General features: G+C 38.8%; 1 pseudogene; it reads right to left on the bottom strand.

Moving 5' to 3' along the window:
* Positions 1 to 371: 371 nt before the first annotated feature.
* On the bottom strand, positions 372 to 25,084 carry LOC105471144 (proline-rich nuclear receptor coactivator 2-like; annotated as a pseudogene).

The following is a 25,084-nucleotide window of genomic DNA, read 5'->3' as shown; positions in this document are numbered from 1 at the left end:
TAAAGGAGAAGATGTTTCGAGGCCTTCACACTCTACAAAGACTGACTGCCAGGAGTTTCTCCCTTGGTTTCAAAGTGTGGCATACATGGGTGTGTGTGTGCACACACGTGTGCGCACATGTTTGTGAGCATGTACAGGAATTCCCAAGTAGCCTCAAAATACACCTATATACCTAAAGCGAAGAAAGTACAATATGAAAAAATGCCTGCATGCTGCTTCACTGCCATTCTTGTTTTCACAAAGGATTTGTTAAAGCAGTGCATGTGAAGAAATAAAACAATTAAGGAGGAAAAAAAAATTTTTTTCCTTGGAAGACACCACCTCTCCATTCTCTGGCTGATAATAGATGGCCAGGCATAGGGAAGCAGAGACTAGGAATCAGCCTTGCAGTTTGTCAGACGTGGCTCCTGGAGCTGATGGCCACCCCGCAGGGGCCTGGATGCAGTTTTAGCCCTCGGCACACTGTGTGGAAAGGTGGAGGCAGGGGACAGAGATGAGATGTTCATCTCTGTTGCTGTGGTGACAAGGAGGTGAGGTGAAGGTACTTCCAAAATGTGAGCTACAACACATGAGGAAAAAGGTGAATGTGGAACTGTGTGCTTTTCTCAACCTGTCCCATTCCCTGCTAAATAATCATGTATGGGGCATGGCAAAATGGAGATTCCAATGCACGTGAGAAAAGGTCCCTGACCCCCAAGTCCAGGAGGTGAGTCTTGCGGGAGAAGAGGCAGCACACATCTGCCTTCTCGGAGCCAGGGGAGGCTGCGCAAAGAGGACAACTGCCATTGACCTTGAACAAAGAGGGTGGGAGGGGTATGGTATTACAGAGACAGGACAGCATTCAGAGATGAGGCCATGAGAAAGGCAATAGAAAGTCAGAGGTGGCCAAAATCACGCCAGCTGCTACCTCTGGTCCGTGGTCCTGGAACTGGGTACACAGGGGAGACTTCATCTGCGATGTTTTGTGTAATTTTAAATTAAACAAAATAAGATAAAATATCAACAACTCTAGGTGTTGCCGTCTATATATTTTCATACTCTACAGTTAGTTTAGTTTTTTTTAACTGTATTCCAATTTTTATGTTTTTGTTTAGCTTTTCAAATAGAATGTATGTGCACATCTCTAACCATTCATCCATCCATCCATTCATGCTGCTTCATAGATATATCTTGTGTGGCTGGCCAGATCTCATTTCCTCTGGAAGGTAACCTTTGGAAACTACAATTATGTTTGCCACCCAAGTCACTGGACCTTTCCCAAAACTCCAGGCCAACACTTGACCTAACCACACTCATTTGGATGCAAGTCCCTGGCATTGGGTCTTTATGATGCATGGATGCTCTCCAGGTCAGCACTGAGCCCTGTCTCTGTCTCTCTGTGCCCAGCTGGCGTGAACTGGGAGGCAGAGGAACCGAGGGAGTTCTGAGTCACCTCGCTTGACTGAGCCAGAAACTTCTCCAGGGAGTGGTGGAAAGGATGGCTCTTGGCAGAAGAGATCCTCACCTCAGTGGTGTAGTACTTGCCTGAGATTTCCCAGAAAGCAGGAAGAACATGAGGGCCGAGAGTTTCACTCTCTTTCAACAACAAATAGAAATAATCCACTCAATTCCACATGAACTAAGTGTTGGAGAAAAACATAATCTCACATTACCATATCTTTTTACCCTTTACCAGAGCTCAAAGATGGAAATTACCTTTCTCTTCCTGCTGGGAAAGGGCAATCATGCAGCAAATACACCATACCTTGTGTCACTTGAAACCAGTTTTATCTATAAAAAAAATACTAATCCTTAAAAATATTATTACTTTATGAAACATAAGGCCTTTTTTTCTCATAGCCTCTGTTGTAGCAAAACTCCTAAATAAATAGCACTGCCCAGAGGCAGTTAGGGTAAATTTAGATCATGCAGGAAAGTGCCCCTCACTGTTTGCCTGCATCTCCAATGCCCTTGACGGGTTGGTTTCCTCCTCTTGTGCCAGTGTGGAAGTCTCATTCCCATTGTGTGCCAACAGCTAAACATCCAAATTTGCTATAGAGCCCATTTCAATTTTGTGACCACAAGTGATCCATAAATACCTAATTTAGTGGTTTTCTAAGAGTTGTCTGTCCAGTGTTCCCTGGGGGTCCTTCAAGTATTTCCAGATGGTAAGCAAAATATGATTAAAAACTATGTTCATAAAACTGTATTTACTCACAATATTTCAAGTACAGGAAGTATCAACAGATATAATTCATGTAAAACTGAGATCCTTAATAATTTTTTAGAAAGTGAAGGGCTCCTGAGACCAAAAATGCTGAGAATCATTGAACTAATTGATTGGTTAGAGAAATACATAGCCTTACCAAGAGGTGCTAGCATATGCTAACACCCAATGCTTATCTCTGAAAATACCTTAAATCTGATGTTCGAGGACATGGAATATGAATCAGTACTGCTCTTGATCCTCTGAGAGAGCCAGTGGGGTCAAGGCTGGTCTCAGGTTTTAAAACTCCATTCAACCTCAGATTTAGTTGGATCAGTCACCTATTGAATTCAATTCTGACTAGATGGCAAACTTTAGAATAAAACAATTAAGTCATAAATAAAAAATGTTTTAATTAACATAATGAAATGTATTACTCAGAACCCGTTTCAGTTATTTTCAGCAGAAAGTAGTATTTAAGTATATTAGGGTTTTTCCAAGTCCCTTGAAGACTTCGTGGCTGAGAACCATGTCTAGACCATCCTAAGTTACACATGGCTGATACTGGCCCTAGATACTGGAACCTCTGTCCCCGATGCCTCACTGAACACAGTCCACACAGCATCTGCTTCTCCGTGGTACTTACAACTCCTATTGTAATGTTAGTGCATCCATATTGTAATGCATATGTAGTGCATAACATATTATAATGTTAGTACATTAGAACAGTCTAGGGCTCAGGCCTATACCCAATGCTGAGAGACGAAGGTTCTGGGTTCTATGTTCAGGAAGCAGAGACTCTAAGTGGGGAATTCCCCAAACATAGAAGGGTGTTCACAAAGTATTGGGAGTCAAAAGTAGGATGATCCTCCCCTTGGCTGCCCAACTTCGCAACACACTGGGAAGTTTTCCCACTTAAACTTCCTAGTAGCAATAACAGCAGCAGCTATAATAAAACACCATCCTTCACAGAAGGAGAAACATCTTGCTGTGTGTTTTCCTAAAAGGAGAAACAATTTTTTATTAGTTAAGAATATTTTCCCATCAGTGCAACATGGTGAAACCCCATCTCTACTAAAAATACAAAAAATTAGCTGGGCGTGGTGGTGTGCACCTGTAGTCCCAGTTACTAGGGAGACTGAAACAGAAGAATCACTTGAACCTGGGAGGCGGAGGTTGCGGTGAACTGAGATCAAGCCACTGCACTCCAGCCTGGGCAACAGAGTGAGACTCCATCTCAGGAAAAAAAAAAAAAAAAAAAATTTTCAAGACCAAGTAACAACTTAGTAACCTTGGTTTTCACAAGTAGGAATTAATTTTTCTCGTACATCAAGAAATCTAAAAGTAGTTTTTCACAATGATGCAATTACTCAATGGTCCTGAGAAAGACAGGCTTTTTCCCCCTACTTCTTCTGCTTCATTTTTACAACAAGGCTTTTTTTTCCTTATGTGTGTCATTTTACAGTCTCAAGCTGACTACCGCAGCTCTAGACATCAGACCTCAGAAAACCTTCTTAAGCAGGAAATAAGAGAGGCATGGGAAAGATACCTCTGGTCACTATCTAAACACAAAATCAGGATCTGTTAGAAAGAAAGGGAAAGCAGAGCTTGTTGTTACATTGGCAGTAGACCCTGTCTTCTAGTTTATAAGGCCCAATACTCCTCCTACACCATTCACTATCTATAGAGATAGTTTTAATGCACATTATAGATGGAATGGTTTAAACTAAAGACATTTTGATGTATACTTTATCAATGATAAAACATTTTTGTGTGAGACAAAACAAGTTGGTACAAATACTCCAACTTGTTCTGGCTTGGGAACCTGGTTCAGCATCTCTAAGTAGCTGTAAGAGTTGAATGATGCTTCTAGAATTGGAAGTAATATGGCTTATAGAAAAAAGGTGACATATTAAAACCAATACCACAGAAATACAAAAGATGGCTCAAGGCTACTATGAACACCTTTATGTGCACAAACTAGAACATCTAGAAGAAACAGATAAGTTCCTGATAATATACAACCCTTCTATATTAAATCAGGAAGAAATAGAAACCCTGAACAGACCAATAACAAGCAGCAAAACTTTAAATTACTGATTTAATTAAAAGAAGAATTGATACCAATTCTACTGAAACTACTCCAAAAGAGAGAAACAGGGACTCCTCCCTAAATCATTCTATGAAGCCAGTATCACTTAATACCAAAGCCAGGAAAGGCCATAACAAAAAAAGAAAACTACAGACCAATATCCTTGATGAGCGTAAAATCCTCAACAATATACTAGCTAACTGGATCCAACAGCACACCAAAAAAATAATGCATCATGACTAAATAGGTTTCATCCCAGGGATGCAGGGATGGTTTAACATATACAAGTCAATAATATGATACATCACATAAACAGCATTAAAAACAAAAACCATACGATTATTTCAATAAACAGAGAAAAAGCATTTGACAAAATCCAGCATCCTTTACAAGAAAAGCCCTCAACAAAATAGGCATAGAAGGGACATACCTCAACATAATAACAGTCATATATGACAAACCCACAGCCAATATCACACTGAATGGGGAAAACTTGAAAGCATTCCCCTGAGAACTGGAACAAGACAAGGATGCCCACTTTCATCACTTCTTTCCAACCTAGTACTGGAAGTCCTAGCCAGAGCAATCAGGCAAGAGAAAGAAAGTACATCAAAATTAGAAAAGAGGAAGTCAGGCCAGCGCAGTGGCCCATGCCTGTAATCCCAGCACTTTGGGAGCCTGAGGCAGGAGAATTGCTTGAACCCAGGAGGCGGAAGTTGCAGTGAGCCAAGATTGTGCCACTGCACTCCAGCCTGGTGATAGAGCGAGACTTCATCTCAAAAAAAAAGAAAGAAAAAGAAAAAAAGAAAGAAAAGAGGAAGTCAGACTGTCACTGTTTGCTGCCGATGTGATTGTATACCTAGACAACTATAAAGGCTCACCCAGAAAGCTCTTAGATCTGATAAATGAATTCAGTAAAGTCTCAGGATAAAAAAATCAATGTACACAAATTAGCATCACTGCTGTACACCACCAACAACAAAACAGAGAATCAAATCAAGAACTCAATCCCTTTTACAACAGCTGCAAAACAAATAAACAAACAAACAAACCTTAGAAATACACTTAACCATGGAGGTGAAAAATTTCTACAAGGAAAACTACAAAACACTGCTGAAATAAATCATACATGACAAACAAATGGAAACTCATCCAATGCTCATGGATGGGAAGAATCAATATTGTGAAAATGATCCTACAGCCAAAGCAAGCTACAGATTCAAAGCAATTCTTATCAAAATACCAGCATAAGTCTTCACAGAACTAGAAAAAAATCCTAAAATTCATATGGAACCAAAAAGGAGTCCACATAGCCAAAGCCAATCCAATTCTTATCAAAATACCAGCATAAGCCTTCACAGAACTAGAAAAAAATCCTAAAATTCATATGGAACCAAAAAGGAGCCCACATAGCCAAAGCAATACTAAGCAAAAAGAACAAATCTGGAGGCATCACATTACCTGACTTCAAATCCTACTATGGTTACCCAAACAGCGTGGCATAAAAATAGGCATGTAGACTAATAGAACAGAACAAAGAACCCAGAAATAAAGCCAAATACTTACAGCCAACTGATCTTCAACATAGAATACAGAAACATAAATTGGAGAAAGGACACCCTATTCAATAAAGAGTGATGAGAAAACTGGCAAGCCACATGTAGAAGAATAAAACTTGATCCCCATCTCTCACCTTATACAAAAATCAACTCAAGATGGACCTGAAACCATAAAAATTTTAGAAGGTAACATCAGAAAAACTCTTCTGGACTTTGGCTTAGGCATGGCTAAGACCCCAAAAGCAAAAGCAACAAAAACAAAAATAAATAAATGGAATCTAATTAAACAAAAGCTTCTGCACAGCAAAAGAAATAATCAGCAGAGTAAGCAGACAATCCACAGAGTAGGAAAAAATATTTGCAAACTATGTATCTAACAAAGAACCAGTATGCAGAATCTACAAAGAATTCAAACAAATCGACAAGAAAAAACAACCCCATCAAAAAGTGGGCAAAGGACATGAATAGACATTTCTCAAAAGAAGATATGTAAACAACTAACAAACATGAAAAAATGCTTAACACCATTAATCATCAGGGAAATGCAAATCAAAACCACAATGAGATACCTACCACCTTAGTCCTGCAAGAATGGCCATAGTTAAAAAATCAAAAACAGTAGATATTGGTGTGGATGTTGTGAAAAGGGAACAAGTTTACACTGCTGGTGGGAATGTAAATTAGTACAACCACTATGGAAAACAGTACGGAGATTCCTTAAAGAACTAAAAATGGAACTATCATTTGATCCAGCAATTCCACTGCTGGGTATCTACCCAAAGGAAAGTAAGTCATACGAAAAAGACACATGCACATGCATGTTTATAGCAACACAATTCACACAGCAAAGATATGGAACCAACTTAAGTGCCCATCAAGTAACGAGTGGGTAAAAAAAGTGGCATATAAATATAAAAAATGTGGCATATATATACATATATATAAAATGTAGCGTGTGTGTGTGTGTGTGTGTATATATATATTTAAAATGAAATACTACTCAGCCATAAAAAATGCTTTTGCAGCAACTTGAATAGAGCTGGAGGCCATTATTCTAAGTGAACCAGTAACTCAGGAATGCAAAATTAAATATTGTATGTTCTCACTTGTAAGTGAGAGCTAAGCTGTGAGGATGCAAAGTCCTAAGAATGATATAATAAACTTTGGGGACTTCGGGAAGATTGGGAAGGGAGAGAGGGACAAAATACTGCATTTTGGATACAGTATACACAGCTCGGGTGATAAGTGCACTAAAATCTCACTAAAGGTGCACTAAATCACCACTAAAGAACTTATCCATGTAACCAAAAATGACCTGTACTCAAATAACAACTGAAATTTAAAAAATGAAATTAAAAAAAGAAAAGAGTCCGGGTGCAGTGGCTCACGCCTGTAATCCCAGCACTTTGGGAGGCTGAGGTGGGCAGATTATGAGGTCAGGAGCTCGAGATCATCCTGGCCAACATGGTGAAACCCCGTCTCTACTAAAAATACAAAAATTAGCTAGGTGTGGTAGCACATGCCTGTAATCTCAGTTACTCGGAAGGCTGAGGCACGAGAATTGCTTGAACCCAGGAGGCAGAGGTTGCAGTGAGCGGAGATCGCGCCACTGCACTCCAGCCTGGCAACAGAGCGAGACTCTGTCCAAAAAAAAAAAAAAAAAGAAAAGAAAAGAAGGTGACGTTGTGACAGTGACCCTACTCTTTTCTATAAGCTTGCTAAACAGCAACCCAAATTCCAGGCCTCTTCCGACTTAAGGGCTGGCACCGTGTGGTCTCAACTGCTCTTGACCCCTGGTCCCAACTCTACTGACTAAGTCACTTGCAAGCAAAGTCCCTAATAAAATAATTGTTAAAAGAATGGAAAGATAAGTTAGATTCTGGGACGCTTTGATGCTATGGGGATCTTGGGGTTGGAGGGCCCTCTATTGAACCCGTACTCATTCAGCAAGAATTAAGGTCAATCTCAGGCCTAGTCTAGGATGTCTGAGGAAAGTACTGATAAGTCAGTCTTTTCATTGCCTCATCTGTCGGGATGAACAGCCTGTAAACATTGTTATTTAAGGACAAATTGTATATATGTATATATTTTTAATGGACTTTATTTTTAGAGCAGTTTTGGATTCACAGCAAAATTGAGAGGAAAGTACAGAGATTTCTCATATATCCCCTCCCCTCAAATAGGCACAACCTCCCCCATTATCAATACCCCCACCAGGGTGGTAAATTTGTTATAGCTGATGAACCTACATTGACACATCATTATCATCCAAAAATCATGCTTTAAGGATTGTGATCTTTATCCTCCGAGTAAAGATATTGAACAGTGTTCATCAAGAGGGTGCTATCATTAGGTTCCCATTTTAAAGCGTTCAATGACTGCAGAATGGAGAACAGATTAAAGACTAGTTAAATGAGAATAAAAGCAGGGAGACCAATGAGGAATTTGGGGAAGATGATGATGTATTGGATCAGGTGGTAGAATAGAGACAGACAAAACTGGATGTATTCAAGGGCTATTTATGGATTCGACTATAGCATTTTGCAACATACTACTGATCATACAACAAGAGGCTTCCAGTTTGAGTTGTAACAACTAAAAAATAAAGTATAATATAATAACATATATGTTTTTTAAGCCATCAGAATGTTATGGATAGGAAGAAGTCTAAAGGAACCATATTCCAGAGAGACAAGTGCTTCCTAGAGAATGAAAATCAGTAGGCATTACCTTCCCTAGGGGCAACTGCTGAGTCAGGCGTGGGCTGGTGAGAATTGGGCCTGATTCAAGCAGGGAGACTCTTCCTGCGTAAGGTGCAGTCAGCGGAGTTTTAAATGTCTGCGTGTGGGTTGGTGAGACCAACTAGAATCTGGAGGAGTTTCAAGGCCACGTTCTCCCACCCACCGATTCTCCCTCAGGAGACTTGTGTGAGAGGACGTGGTAGCCCAGTAATCTGAAGGCTGGGTAGTAAGTCATAGAGGGAGTTCTTGGCAACTCATTGTGCTGAGATTTCAAAGGCTTGCCAAAGGGAGGGGCCTGTAATATACACAGGACTGATCTTGCACTGAAGACATTTGAAACCAGAGATAAACTGAAACTATTAGGAAGAAGTTGAAGAAAATATGAACAAACGGGATGAAAAGATGGAGAATTTTAACAGAACTTTTATAATTTCCTGACAATGACTAAAATAATATTCTAGAACTGAAAAATAAAATATCTAAAGTTAGTAAATTCGTTGACCAACCTCTTCCAGTCCTCGCTTTCCTCTTTCCTCGCAGCCTCTGGTGGCCACTATTCTTCTTTCTACATCTGTGAAATCAACTTTAGATTCCACATATGAGTGAGTTCATGCGGTTTCTCTTTCTCTACCTGGATTATTTCAATTTATGTCCTCTTGGTTTATCTACGTTGCTACAAATGACAGGATTTCATTCTGTTTTATAACTGAATAGTATTCCATTGCATGTACATATGCCACATTTTCTTTATCCATTAATCTGCAGATGAGCATTTCAGTTGATTTCCTAATCTTGGCTATTGTGAGTAATGATGCAATAAACAGGGGGTGCAAATGTCTTTTCAACATACTGATTTCATTTCCTTTGGATATGTATCCAGACTTCTATTTTTAATTTTTTAAGAAATCTTTATACTGTTTTCCATAACTGTACCAATTTATATTCTCACCAATAGTATATAAAAATTCCCTTTTTTCTGCATCTTCACCAGCATTAGTGACTATAGCAAATAACAATATAGTGCATATTACAAGATAGCTAGAAGATTTTTGAATATTGCCACCACAAAGAAATGACAAATATTTGAAGTGGTGAATATGATTACCCCGATTTAATCTTTATATTATGCATACATGCATTAAAATATCAGGTTGTAGTACATACATGTACAATTATTATGTGTCAATTATAAATTTAAAAATTAAAACATTCATTGGATTTAACAATAGACACAATATAGAAAATATTTTGAACTAAATAGTAATAGAAATATGGTATATCATTATGTGTGGGATGCAGCTAAGAAGATATTTAGGAGGTAGATATAGACTCAGTGACAGTTGAGAAGTGGTTATTAAAGTCAACTCCTGGGTTTCTATTTGTAGTACCGGATGGATGATTGTGTGATTGTCATTCACCATGATAAGAAATTGTGTGTGTGTGTGTGTGTGTGTGTGTGTGTGTGTGTGTGTGTGTAAAAGAGAAAGAGAGAGAGAGAGAGAGATGTGCACTTGCAAATGCAAGGAGGTAATTGAGTATGAAGTGAGGGTAGTTGAGTTTGAAGTGACTTGGTGGTTTCTAAACAGATGTTCCCACTCCCCAGATTGCACTTGTCCTACGTCTGCACTAGACATCAAGACTTGAATTCTTTTTCTTATGGGGAACTTCTCCTGACCACTACCCTTACCCCAGGATGGGTTAGGGGTTCCTATTTGGTGTACTTAAAACATCCTACACATAAGTCTCAGAGTAATTTTATATTCTTTATTAAGTCATGTTGTTATAAAACTATTTGTTTATTTATCTCTTACCTTAGAGGTCCTTGGAAAGCAGAAATGCTGTTCCTAGCACAGAGTAAGTGCTCAGTTATAGTTTGTTGAGTAGCACTGGACTGTGAAAATCAAATTGAGGTATTTCCAGACATACTTAGGGCAGTAAAAATTTTTACATCTCCTGCATCTAACTAAATACTAAACATGAGAGGTATAGAGTAGAGTTGCTTAGGTGAAAAAAAATACTGAGACAGTATTGCAAGATCACAAATTTTTTGCTCCCAAAGAAGCTTACAGTTAGAGTTTCCCAGTTATAGTAAAAAGAGAGACTGAGAGAGATATTAATAAGGTATTTATATTGTAGCCTAAATTCTAAACTGCCTATACTTTGAACTTACATTTGGAAAGGTATGACATCAGACGACCTTGGAGTCAGACATTTGGCTTCTAAGCAAAGCTCTGTCACCTGCCAGCTCGGCAGTATTCGCTTATCTGAGTCTCAGTTTTCTCCTCAGTAAAGAAGAGATGAAAATAATCCTGCCGAACAGGGTTTTTATGAGAGGTGACCCTCTTCTTTTCTCAACTCTGAGAGGTCCAACCCTCCTGGACAGTGCAGCAATCTGAAAAATAGGTTAGTATATGAAACCGATCCCTGGCCAAGTCACAGAGGTCCCTCTGAGTGAGCCTTTGTCTTTTTCCAGAAAGAGTCAATAGAAAATTAGGTTTGCAATGCACATAGAGTCCTCAGACATGCAAGATTGATTGTACACATTTTCTCACAATTATAATTCCCTTTCTTTTTGTTCCTTCTGATTTCACCCCGGATCCTATCCACTGCCTTCTTGGTAGTGATCGTTACCATGTGATGTACCGGTTAGCTCTGTACATCCACTTCTTCATATGCCATTCATTGTACTGCCTAGGATGGTCAGGTATCTCAAGTCTTTCTTGATACCTGTACTCTCCTTCCTTGGTGATATCCTTACCTATTCTTCATATTCTTCCCACTGCAGACCAACTATATTTCACATCTGTGACACACAAAGAACCAGAGATTGTCTTTCCATTATGCTTTTGTAGACATCAGTTGTTGTCAACATCAGTTGATCTATTTTATCAGTCCTTGACTTTTGGGGTTTTTTCTGTTTATTTGTTTTATGTAAGACTTTATCCTCAGATTAACTGCTTATTTCTAAAAATCTGTACTTGCACAGATAAACAAAATGTCCTATTAATATTCTCATTAACTGGAGAACCCTTTTGCTGACACGTTACCTTCATAGAAACGACTGCGAAAAGTTCACATCCAGTTGCCTTCTAGCCCTGTTTGCTTTGGAAGTGCATCAAAGAGCCTAGCTAATGGAGAGGAAGACTCATTAATTACTGGCTTTGATCTCCTTTAGTGCTCAACACTCCTTACTATATTCAAGAGTATTGAATTCTTTGGAAAATGACTTCCTGAGACCTATTCTTCACATTACTTCCAATGGAAAAAAATTGCAGCCAGCCAGAAATGGATTGTTTGGCTATAGTCTGCTCAGTTTTCAAGAAGGTAATTGAAACTTCAGGATCCTTAACTTAGGGAAAGTGTTAGCAAGTCTGTCAGCCACATCTGTGATAGCCCTTTATTTTCCTTTCTAACTTTTCTTCTTGAAGTTTAATCTACATATATTAAAATGTATATTAAGTATTCAGATCAATAAATTTTGACAATGGTAAATATTCATGAAACTATCAAGGCATTTCCATTCACCCCAGTACATTCTCTTTTGCCCCTTTCTGGTCAGTTCCCCTACCCTCCACATATTCACCTCAGAAACAACCACTGCTTGGAATTTTTTACTGCAGATTAGTGTTGGCTGTTCTTGGACTTCATGTACATAACATTATATGGTGTGTAGTTTTTTTGTGTCCAGCTTTTTTCATTCAACATAATGTTTCGAGGTTCATCTATGTTGTTGTGTATATTAGTAGTTGTATTAGTTTGTTCTCATATTGCTATAAAGAAATAACTTAGACTGGGTAATTTATAAAGAAAAGAGGATTAATTGGCTCATGGTTCTGCAGTCTGTACAGGAAGCATGATGCTAGGATCTGCTCAGCTTCCGGGAAGGTCTCAGGAAACTTATAATCATGGGAGAAGGTGAAGGAGAACCTTGCATTTCACATGGCTGGAGCAGGAGCAAGAGAGAGAGAGGGCAAGGATGTGCTACATACTTTTAAACAACAGATCTCAGAAGAACTCACTCACTATCGTGAGGACAGTACCAAGAGGGATGGTGCTACACCATTCATGAGAAACCATTCCCATGATCAAATTTCCTCCCACCAGACCCCACCTCCAACACTGGGAATTACAAATCGACATGAGATTTGGTAGAAACACAGATCCAAACCATATCAGTTGTTTTTTTCTGTTATATTTCTAAGTTGTATACATTTGTATAAACATATTACAATTTATACCTTTATTTACTTTTACATTTATAGACATTTTAGTTTTTCTAGTTTGGGGTTGTTATTTTCTTTTTTAAAAAAACTCAGATTATTTAACTGGAGTAAACTTCATGTGAAATTGTGGAAGGAGAATATACGTTTAAACTAAGATAAAGTTTTTCTAACAAGGGTTGGTTCTTTTCTGATGAGAAAATAGGACTGGGTTTGTTTTGAGCAGTGGGGGTTTCAAAGGGACCTTCACAAATTCTCAACTATAAGGTTTGGGGTCACAGATTTCTTTTCCTAGGGAACATATGACATCTCCTTTATTGAAGGACTTCGATGATATTCATTCTCATTGATTTTTGAATGAGTAGACACCATTTTGTCAAGAAACCACTTCATCAGCTGCTATGGTACAGAGATGTACTATGCTACCTGACTAGATGCTGCTCCTGGGAAAAATCTCAACTTCCTCTACTGTGCTGAAATCTCATCCTGTCTCATCCATGTGTTCATTCATCCATTCATTCATTCATTTAACGTATGTTTGAGTACCTACTTTGAGCTTTGTTAGAGGTTAAAGTTGAATAAAACACACTTCTTTTGACATTATATGAATGGATTGAGACCTCTCATCAGAGCCCAATATAAAAGTACACTGTGTTTTTGCTTGGTATATGCTTGGGATGCTAAGAATATGCATAATGACAATAACATTTACTATGGTAAAATCCTGGCCTATGGGTTTCTTCAGACGGGCAGGTCATTCCACTTCCTCATGGGGGTAGAATAATTGGATCTGCTAAACTGTGGCAGCAATGTGCTGACATGTATTCTTCATTCCTGGCCTCTCTTATCCTATGCCTTAATTCTTCCCCAGGGAAGGAAGGATGCTTTAACTGACTGCTGAATTTAGGAGAAGGAATTCTGCAAGCTTAGCTCCTTCCCTGCTTACTGTTTTCGAGTCTTCCTGCCTTTAGAGAGTGTTACTCTCTATAGCCTGCCGTGTGGAAGAAAGGTGTCCTCCCCTGAAGACTGAAGACAGTAAGAGATCTGAGCCATCCAATTATGCCAGAAACTAAGTGAGCAAGTGAGTTTAACTTCAAAGTGAAATAATGGCAAGACTACTTGGCTTCAGCTCTAAGGCCATATTCTCCAGTCAAATTTTTCAGTAAAGAAAGTGGGCCAGTTGTGGTGGCTCAAGCCTGTAATCCCAGCACTTTGGGAGGGTGAGGTGGGCAGATCACAAGGTCAGGAGTTCGAGACCAGCCTGGCTAACATGGTAAAACCCCGTCTCCACTAAAAATACAAAAATAAGCTGCGCCCAGTGGCACCTGCCTGTAATCCCAGCTACTCAGGAGGCTGAGGCAGGAGAACAGCTTGAATGTAGGAGGTGGAGGTTGCAGTGAGCCGAGATTATGCCACTGCACTCCAGCCTGGTGAAGAGCAAGATTCCATGTCTAAAAAAAAAAAAAAAAAAAAAAAAGGTGGCTACAGTTATGCCTCTCATAATGATGTTTTAGTCAACAACAGGCCGCATATATGATGGTAGTTCCATAAGATTATAATAGAGCTGAAAAATTCCTATTGCCTAGTGATGTTGTAGTCATCCTAATGTCATAGCACAAAATATTACTCACGTGTTTCTGGAGATGCTGGTGTAAAACATATTGTGCTGCCAGTCGTAGAAAAGTATAGCATGTACAATTATGTACAGTACCTAATACTTAACAAAAATAAATGATTGTGTTACTGGTTTATGTACTTACTATACTTTTTATCATTATTTTAGAATATACTCTTCTACCTATTAAGAAACAGGTAACTGTAAAGGAGCCTCAGCATGTCCTTCAGAAAGTATTCCAGAGGAAGGCATTGTTACCATCGGAAATGAGAGCATGTAATTGTCCCTGAAGACCTTTTAAGGAGACAAGATGTGGAGATGGAAGACAGAGATACTGATGATCCTGATGCTGTGTAAGCCTAGGCTAATATGTGTATTTGTGTCTTCATTTAATTTTTGTTTTTGCTTTTGTTTTGTTTTTGCTTTTGTTTTGTTTTGTTTTTTTCTGAGATGGAGTCTTACTCTGTCATCAAGGCTAGAGTGCAGTGGCCATGATCTTGGCTCACTGTAACCTCCACCTCCCAGTTCAAGCTATTCTTGTGCCTCAGCCTCCCAAATAGCTAGGACTACAAGCGCACACCATCAGCTAATTTTCATATTATTAGTAGAGACTGGGTTTCACCATGTTGGTCAGGTTGGTCGCGAACTCCTGACCTCAAATGATCCACCCGTTTCGGCCTCCCAAAGTGCTGGGATTATAGGTGTGAACTACCACACCTGGTCTGTGTCTTGGTTTTTAACAAAAATGTTTAAAAGATAAAAACGTTAAAAAAAAAAATCAAAAAGCATATAGAATAAGGATATAAAGAAAACATTTTTTGTACTTTTACAATGTGTTTGTATTTTAAGCTAAGTACTATTATAAGAGTCAAAAGATAAATAAATTAAAAAGTTTATGAAGTAAAAAAGTTACAGTAAGATAAGGTTAATGTATAATTAAAGAAAGAAAGATGCTTTTTAAATAAATGTAGCATAGCATGAGTATACAGTGTTTATAAAGTCTACAGCAGTGTACAATAATGTCCTTAGGCCTTCACATTCACTTACCACTCACTAGCCCAGAGCAAATTCCTGTCTGGCAAGCTCCATTCGTGGTAAGTAAGTGCCCTATACAGGTGTACCATCTTTTTACCTTTCATACTGTGTTTTTACTGTACTCTATGTTTAGATACACATATATTTCCCATTGTGTTAAAATTGCCTACAGTATTCAGTATATAACATGCTGTACAGGTTTGCAGCCTAGGAGCAACAGGCTATACCACATAGCCTAGGTGTGTACGAAGAGCCTTCAAAAAGTGGAAATGGAAAATGCTTATTATGAAAAACCATGCATGGATTTCAAAATTTTTTGCACCAACATAACCTCATACCAACTAGATATAACATGTCTAAACAGAATCTAGTTTGAGACACTAAGAAGGACAAGACATCAGTTTGAAAATACCCTCTATTAGAGCAACATGAATTCTGCTATAATTGAAGCAAGAACAATCATCGGCTGGGCGCGGTGGCTCATGCCTATAATCCCAGCTCTTCGAGAGGCCAAGGGGAGCAGATTACCTGGTCAGGAGTTTGAGACCAACCTGGTCAACACAGTGAAAACCCATCTCTGTTAAAAATACAAAAATGATTTGGGCACATGCCCGTAATGCCAGCTACTCTGGAGGCTGAGACAGGAGAATTGCTTGAACCTGGGAGGTGGAGATGACAGCCAAGAATGCACCTCTGCACCCAGCCTGGGTAACAGAGCGAGACTCTGTCTCAAAAAAACACACACACAAACAAACAAACAAACCCATCAAATTAATGGTGAAGTTTTTGTGAGAGAATGATGAAATCATTTATGCTTTATGAAAAGTTTATGGAGACAATGTCCCAAAGAAACCAGCAGTTTACATATGAATAACTCATTTTAAAAGGGGAGGAGATGATGTTGAAGATGAAGTGCATAGCCTAGACCAGCCACATGGATTTTTGAGGAAAAAATTAATTTTGTTAATTCTCTAATTGAAGAGGACTGACAGTTAACAACAGAAACAATAGTCAATACCGTAGACATCTTAATTGGTTCAGGTGACAGAATGCTGACTGAAAAATGAAAATTGAGCAAACTTTCCGCCTGATGATACCAGAATCATTGTGTCCAGATCAGCTGCAGACAAGTGCAGAGCGTTCAATGGAAATTTAAACAAGTGGAATGATCCCACTTTGAAGATACTTTGAAGAAGCATTTCTTCGAGGAATTGAAACAGTAAATGAAACATGGCTTTACCAGTATGATCCTGAAGATAAAGAACAATCAAAGCAATGGCTACCAAGAGGTGGAAAATGGTCTGGTCAAAACAAAAGCAGACCATTCAAGAGCAAACGTCATGGAAACAATTGTTTGGAATACTCAAGACATTTTGTTTGTTGACTTTCTGAAGGGTCAAGCAATGATGGCATTTATTTATTATGAGAATGTTTTGAGAAAATTAGCCAAAACTATAGGATAAAAAACACACAAGACAGCTTTCCCAGAGCTGTCCTTCTCCACCATGACAATGCCCCTGCTCATTTTTCTTATCAAACAAGGAAAATTTTTCAAGAGTTTCCTTGGGAAACCATTAGACATCTACCTTACAGTCCTGATGTAGCTCCTTCTGACTTATTTCATAATTTTAAAACATCTTTAAATGACACCCATTTTTCTTCAGTTAATACTGTAGAAAAGACTGTATTGACATGGTTAAATTCCCAGGACCCTCAGTTCTTTAGGAATAGACTAAATGCCTGGTATCATCACTTACAAAAATATCTTGAAGTTGATGGAGCTTATGTTGAGAAATAAAGTTTATATTATTTATTTTTGTCTTTTAATACTATTTTTTCCACAAACATTTTAAGTCTTATTGTAGTAGGCTATACCATCTATAGTTTGTATAAGTACACTCTATGATGTTCATGCAATGACAAAATTGCCTAAGAATGCATTTCTTAGAATATATCCCTGTCAATAAGTGACACATGGCTATATTTCAAGTTTGTCATCTTTAAGTATATCATCTTGATTACACCTTTGTCTATTTCCTAATTTAATTTGAATGAGGGTAGGAAAAGGGAATATGACAAAATATAATTTTAAGAAAACTAGAAGTGTATTTAACTCAATGATGAAAGAGATATTTAACTCAGTGATGGAACTATTAGGAAAGTAAAGCTGGTTCTAAGAGGATACAAGAGACTGAAAGAAAGACTGCTGAAATCAATTGCTCAGTTATATATAAAACTGTTAATGCTTTCCCACTAAGAATATCATAATTTATATTTGGATGAAACCAAAATGTTTGCATTTTTAATAAATAAGTTATTTTAAAATACAAAAGTTAGTTAATGTTCTGCAGAGCAATAAATATCAAAATTTGGGATATCTTTTCTTCTGAAAAGAAATCACTCATCTCTCTACTGGCACACAGTTTTTAACAACCTATCAACCTTTTACAAGTTAACAAATAACATTACAGAATCAGGGCCTTAGTCAAATGTAAATAATCAGCCAAAATCACGTTCCCTTACATCATCAGATGACCCTCGTCAGACAATGTGGCTTCCTAACTAATGCTCTAGCATAACTTTTGAAGGGCATGCAGTAGTATTTTTTCCTTATTTCAAAATTTGGATAATTTTTCTTAACAAATATTCTTTATCAGGACACCAAAATCCTAAATGGCAAGTACTAATTCCGCAAAGAATAGAAAAATAACACTAGCCCAGAATATGGCCAGTTAAAGTCAGTTGTCACTAACTGGACACCTTAATCATGACAAACTGCATTCCTACAATGAAGCCATAGTCTACAGTATATTTATGTGATAGCTTTTGAGCAAAACTCTTTGTTTTTTTTTTGAGACAGAGTCTTGCTCTGTTGTCCAGGCTGGAGTGCAATGGTGCAATCTCAGCTCACTGCAACCTCCACCTCCCGGGTTCAAGCGATTCTCCTGTCTCAGCCTCCCGAATAGCTGGGATTACTGGCGTGCACCACCATGCTGAGCTAATTTTTGTATATTTAGTAGAGATGGGATTTCACCATGTTAGTCAGGTCAGGTCTCAAACTCCTGACCTCTGGTGATCGCCCACCGCAGCCTCCCAAAGTGCGGGAATTACAGGCATGAGCCACCGCGCCCCACCTTGAGCAGAAATCTTTTCAGATGAATAAGTTGCAAAATGCACCTTCCGATATGTAAGTCAATTGACTTATTTAATGAAATTATTTGCTGCCTGGACCATAGCTCATGTTTAGGTAGGTGTTAATCTCTACTTTTATTGAACCATATTGAAATATGTCTGAAAAGCCCAATTAAGATATGGATAGATATTAATGCCAAAATATACTCTATGTGATAGGCATTTGTTTAAAATTTTACATATACTTATTTTAGTGAGATGCATTAAGACAAATTTAAAATTAGACATTTTCTCTTCTTATGAATGGATGTAGAAAGGAGCACTGTTAAAGTAAAAGATAACAGGTAAGCTGGGCTCAGTGGCTCATGCCTGCAATTGTAGCACTTTGGGAGGCCGAGGTGGGCAGATTGCCTGAGCTCAGGAGTTCAAGATCAACCTGGGCAACATGGTGAAACCACATCTCTACTAAAATACAAAAAATTAGCTGAGTGTGGTGGTGCATGCCGTAATCCCAGCTACTGGGGAGGCTGAGGCAGGAGAATGGTTTGAACCCGGTAGGCAGAAGTTGCAGTGACCTGAGATCACACCACTGCACTCCATCCTGGGTGACAGAGTGAGACTCCATCTCAAAAAAAAAAAACCTAAATAAATATAAAATAAAAAATAAAAATAAACATGCCAGGTGTCACTGAGGATATTGAATATCCTCTTTATTTGAGGACATTCTATTTTGCCATAAAGGGCAAGATCCAAAACAAATGGATGAGCAAAGCGTATCTTTGTTAAGCAGAGATAAACAAGTTGGTAACCCATGAGATGTATTAGAGAAATAAAAGAAGTAAGGCCGGGCGCGGTGGCTCAAGCCTGTAATCCCAGCACTTTGGGAGGCCGAGACGGGCGGATCACGAGGTCAGGAGATAGAGACCAACCCGGTTTAACCCCGTCTCTACTAAAAAAATACAAAAAACTAGCCGGGCGAGATGGCGGGCGCCTGTAGTCCCAGCTACTCGGGAGGCTGAGGCAGGAGAATGGCGTAAACCCAGGAGGCGGAGCTTGCAGTGAGCTGAGATCCGGCCACTGCACTCCAGCCTGGGCCACAGAGCCAGACTCCATCTCAGAAAAAAAAAAAAGAAAAGAAAAAAAAAAAGAAATAAAAGAAGTAGAGAACATGGACATGAATACAGAAAGTGATAGAAGGACCAAGTGACACTAAATATTTATAGTACACAAAATATACATGAGGCACTCATATCTGTGAGATCTTAAATCGGTCACTCAGCTGACTCCCATTCTGGCCCCACCTTTTCTCTGCCAAATTAAAAACAACAGTTGCTCATCAGGTTACCTGGCCAGTGACATTGTGGTTGGGGGGAGTTGTCCCTGGAATAGCTTGCATGATGCTGTGCTTACAGGCTATCATGCATCAAAGTATTTCCTACATGCCACCAGAAACTGAGAGAAAGAATATTTCAAAAGCTTGGAACTATAAGCATATACTTCAGGTGATTAATTTTATCTTTGTATTCCTTTGTAATGCCTCACATCTTTTGTTAGCCTTTCTCTACAAATCATGTTGCAAAATTCTTTTTTTTTTTTTTTTTTTTTTGAGACGGAGTCTCGCTCTGTCGCCCAGGCTGGAGTGCAGTGGCCGGATCTCAGCTCACTGCAAGCTCTGCCTCCCGGGTTTACGCCATTCTCCTGCCTCAGCCTCCCGAGTAGCTGGGACTACAGGCGCCCGCCACCTCGCCTGGCTAGTTTTTTGTATTTTTTAGTAGAGACGGGGTTTCACCGTGTTAGCCAGGATGGTCTCGATCTCCTGACCTTGTGATCCGCCCGTCTCGGCCTCCCAAAGTGCTGGGATTACAGGCTTGAGCCACCGCGCCCGGCCGCAAAATTCTTAAGTCATCAGTAGTAATGACATTTATCTTCCTTTCATAGGTTTAGATCTGCAAGGTTCAAATTGTAGGTTTTATGTCCTTTGCTTTCTCTTCCTTTCCTCCTTTCCTTCTTCCCTTCTTCCCTTTTTACATCTCCCTTTTTCTTTCTCTCTCCTTCCTTTCCTACCTTCCTCCTTTCTTTTCTTTCTATCTTTCTTTCTTTCTATTTCTTTCCTTTCTTTCTCTTTTATTTCTTCTCTTTCTTTTCTTCCTCTTTTCTCTTTATTTTCTTTCTCTCTCTTTCTTTCTGTCTCTATTTTCTTTCTTTTTCCTTCCTTTTTTTTTCCTCTTTCTTCCTTCCTTCCTTCCTTTCTTCCTTCCTTCCTTCCTTTCTTCCTTCCTTCCTTCCTTCTCTTTCTCTGTCTTTTTCTCGCTTCCTCTTTATTTCTGTTGGCTTTCCTTGCTGTTCTTTCTACATGGTTTATTTTTAAATGTTTTAAAGTGGTTTGATGGGATAAGTAAGTATAGCAAAACAGTATGTATGAAGATAGGTGAAAAAGAAAAATGGAAATCATGGATGGAAAGATAAGCTGTAACCAGGAATGGGGCCATTACAATACTGCACATCACAGAGACCTCCTTGTTAAAGACGAGCTGCAAATTTAGTTCTAAGCCTTCTTGCAGTTAACATCAAAAGGGAACACTGATCATCACCATATCCTCAGCTCTTCAGCACATTGCTGATTTGAACAAAAGTGGGATTCTGTTAATAAGAAATAAAAGGAGAAAGTTTACTGGGTGGAAAACTAGTGGCTTCTACCACATTCTACCCCTTTGGCTTTGTAATATTCATACACACTTTTCCTCTCATAAATAGAATACCTTCTCCAGCCTCTCCCTGAGAAATACCACACCATTGTCTCATCCAGTTAATTTATTCACTTCAAATATAGGATCTTTGGTAATGTGCTTTCTGCTTTTCATCAGGTCTCGAAGTGGTTCCTCGTTATCTGGTGAGCCATAAGGTTAAACGGAAGTTATAAGTCTTTGTTTGGAAAAAGGAAGAACAAGAAACACAGCAGTCCCTGGCCACATAGCACACATCAATCAATTATTGCTAGGCAGGAACAATAAGGACTCCCTGCTCTCACAGTGAAATACATTTCTTGGCATAGCCTAATTTGCTAGGGTCCTGTTGTTTATTACTCTCTATGGCCACTCCAAAAGAGATGCGGAGAGGACAACCTTTCAGGGCTGCACAGCTTCCACAACTCATTCCTGTGGGTGAAATGTGGGGGCTCCGTCATTTCTTATTAATTAATTGATCATATGATGTTGGATATTTTTTTGTGGGGGGGGTGAAACAATTTTAATTTTATGCTTCAAGTTCATGTTATGTACATTAAGTACCATATCAACTTGTCTTTAGGTTATTAATATTTTACTTGGGCAATATTATTTTATCTGAATTTATTTGGAGAAATACAACTTAGCCATCTGCTTATAAACATCACAAAGATGACAAATTGGAAAACAGAACATTAACAATTAGAAATATTAAATTGACCCTCATATGTTATTTCTTTTAACTTGCTATTTGGGTAACTTGTATTTAGCATTTACCCTTGAGATTGGCAAAATATGTTACCAATGTATTATGCAAGAGTTTACATCTTTTGCATAAGTGGTCCCCTGGGTTGCACTTACTCTTGACCAAACAAAAAACAACCACCACTGGCACCATACATAAACTATCTTTGTATCATAGGTTACAAGTCTTGGTAAAAGCCGAGACAAATATTTGAGGTTGGAGGTACCACTTAGTAGTTCTTCTCTGGGCTTAGAGAAGGGAAAAAAAAAATAGTCCCTTGCTGCACTTTATATCTCTTAAAAACAATGGTTCAGCAGCCTAAACCTTTTTGGTTATAAAACTTATTACACTAGGATTTACTTTGAAATATAGTTTACAACCAAATCAAGCATAACATACATACACTGGTACTTCAGCACAAGGGCAAACTTAAAAATATATTATTTTGGGCCTTTAAAATTAGGCCATAGTATAAAAAACAGTCCATAATCTTACATTCAGAAAATTCATATTAAATATTTCATTTCTGTAGGATAAAGGCCAAGAGAATTTTACGCATGCATCAGTTTATTACATGTATTTACATGGCTCTTTCTTCCCTAGGAACTTAAAACTTTCATATTATACAACTGCCCCAAGCAAGCTTCTTCTCTCCAAAGCATATTTTGCAGGAATGATGATGCCAGATCACTTTCAGAACAGGTTGTGCAGTGCTGTTAATACGTATTTTGAAAGCTATTGAGTGACCATTAAATAGTGTTTCTCTAAAAGATGGTTTTGGTATATTGTTGGCAGACACTTATTCACTATATCTGAGAAACAGGGCCATTGGAGTATACTCTGCCTCATTCTAATGAGTCCCAAGTGCCCTTTCCACCTTCACCACTGTACAATTTACTAAAATGCAGCTATTAAAAACATTTACATTTTCCTTTAGCAGTGCATCTGGTTGTTGGCTCATTACTAGTTTGGGTGTTTCTAGAGACTAAACTTTCAGATGTTTACCTAGCCCTCAGTCCTTGTATGTCTTAGATAAATGTTTATAATCTGATTCACAAACTTTCAACAATCTACTGATCCATGAATGATAATCTTAAATCACCATTTTCCCTGAACAAACAAAAGAAAAAGTTGATTCCCTTACCACTCCCCAAATCTAAACTTGAATGGTTTCACTTAAAAGTTACTCAGGTGAGAACACTTAACAACAAGTACAATTATTATTTTAGTTACTTTAAGTTGCACTGATGCTATATTACATCACAATGCACATAAAACAAATGAAGTCTAATTATATATTTTACAATAATTAGCAATTCTACACTAATAGATTAATTCCCTGGTGAATTTGTTTCAGACCAACTGACAGCTATCTGTAAACACAACTAATTTTTTTTTTTTTTTTTTGACGGAGTTTCACTCCTCTTGCCCAGGTTGGAATGCAGTGGCGCAATGTTGGCTCACCACAACCTCCACCTCCCAGGTTCAAGCAATTCTCCTGCCTCAGCCTCCTGAATAGCTGAGATTACAAGTATGTGCCACCACACCTGGCTAATTTTGTATTTTTAGTAAAGATGGGATTTCTCCATGTTAGTTAGGCTGGTCTCGAACTCCCGACCTCAGGTGATCTGCCCGCCTCGGCCTCCCAAAGTGCTGGGATTACAGGCGTGAGCCACCACGCCTGGCAATGCAACTAAATTTAAACATCAGTACTTTATCTTATTTTATACCTGACTTTAAGTAAGGTTTTAATTTGAAATACCATTCTTTTCTTATCTGAAGGAATAAAGGAAACAGGAACCCAGTGGAATGATGGTTTGGGAAGAATGCTTGGTGATGGCAGCTCAATAAATTTGACTCCAGCATAGTTCTGATTCGCTTGAGATTTAAAAAGTAAGCTGGGGCCTGGGCGCAGTGGCTCATGCCTGTAATCTCAGCACTTTGGGAGGCCAAGGTGGGCGGATTGCTTGAGGTCAGGAGTTCAAGACCAGCCTGGCCAACATGGTGAAACCATGTCTCTATTAAAAATATCAAACGTGGCCAGGCATGGTGGTGGGCACATGTAGTCCCAGCTATTCAGGAGGCTGAGGCAGGAGAATCTCTTCAACCTGGGAGGTGGAGGTTGAAGTGAGCTGAGATGGCACCAGTGCACTCCAGCCTGGGCAATAGAGTGAGACCCTGTCTCCAAAATAAACAAATAAATAAATAAATTAAATAAAGAAAAAAAAAGTAAGCTGGGACCTGAGAAGCTAGAGTTCCAATTTTGATTATTTGGGAAATTTTTATTCTTCCCCCCATTTTGCATGACCTGTTATGCAGTTGCTGATGAGTTCTAACCATGTCCTCTTTCTTTTTTCTTATGAACCGTCTTCTGGGAATTCTGATCCTTGGTCCTCTATTAAGTTGCTGTTGGTTCTTACCAATATTTCTAGATTGAGGGGATAGAATGTTATACCTCTCTCCACCACCCACCTTCAGCTTCTTTGTCACCTTTTGGTCAACTTTTTAGAGAGCAGGGTTTCCAATACCTGTCCTCTTCCTTGCTGCCAAGCTCAAGATAATAGATGTTGCTTTCTGATGGATCGTTTCCTTTGTCTCAGTATAGAAGTTCTCATAGGTCTATCTGCTGAGTTCATCCTAGGAGCTGAGGCCAACATCTGAGTCTCCTCAGTATACAAGTTTGAGATAAGACCTAGCAACCTCAAGCTCAGAACTATGGCGGCAGCAGCTCCCTCTCCATGTCAAAGCTTTCCTGCCTTTTCAGGTTGAGGCACGGACCAAAGCCCATGGGCACTGATGAGTGAACTGCTGCCCACCGTGGTGTCTGCAACCCTACCTCCTCCTTGTGCCTCTACTGACCTGATATTTCTTTAGAAATACAGTTCCTTCCAAAATTTAGTAGACTTTCAGTCTATTCAATGTGAGCAACCACAGCCAAAGATCATATGGAGTCATAATATGAAGGTCTGAGAAATATTGTTTCCTGGTCACAGGTCTTCATTTTTCATATGTAGTCTTTCCTTTTACCTTCTGTCAT

The sequence above is a fragment of the Macaca nemestrina genome, chromosome 6 (assembly GCF_043159975.1).
Source record: "Macaca nemestrina isolate mMacNem1 chromosome 6, mMacNem.hap1, whole genome shotgun sequence".
Taxonomy (NCBI): domain Eukaryota; kingdom Metazoa; phylum Chordata; class Mammalia; order Primates; family Cercopithecidae; genus Macaca; species Macaca nemestrina.
This window is presented reverse-complemented; position numbering and strand designations above follow the sequence as displayed.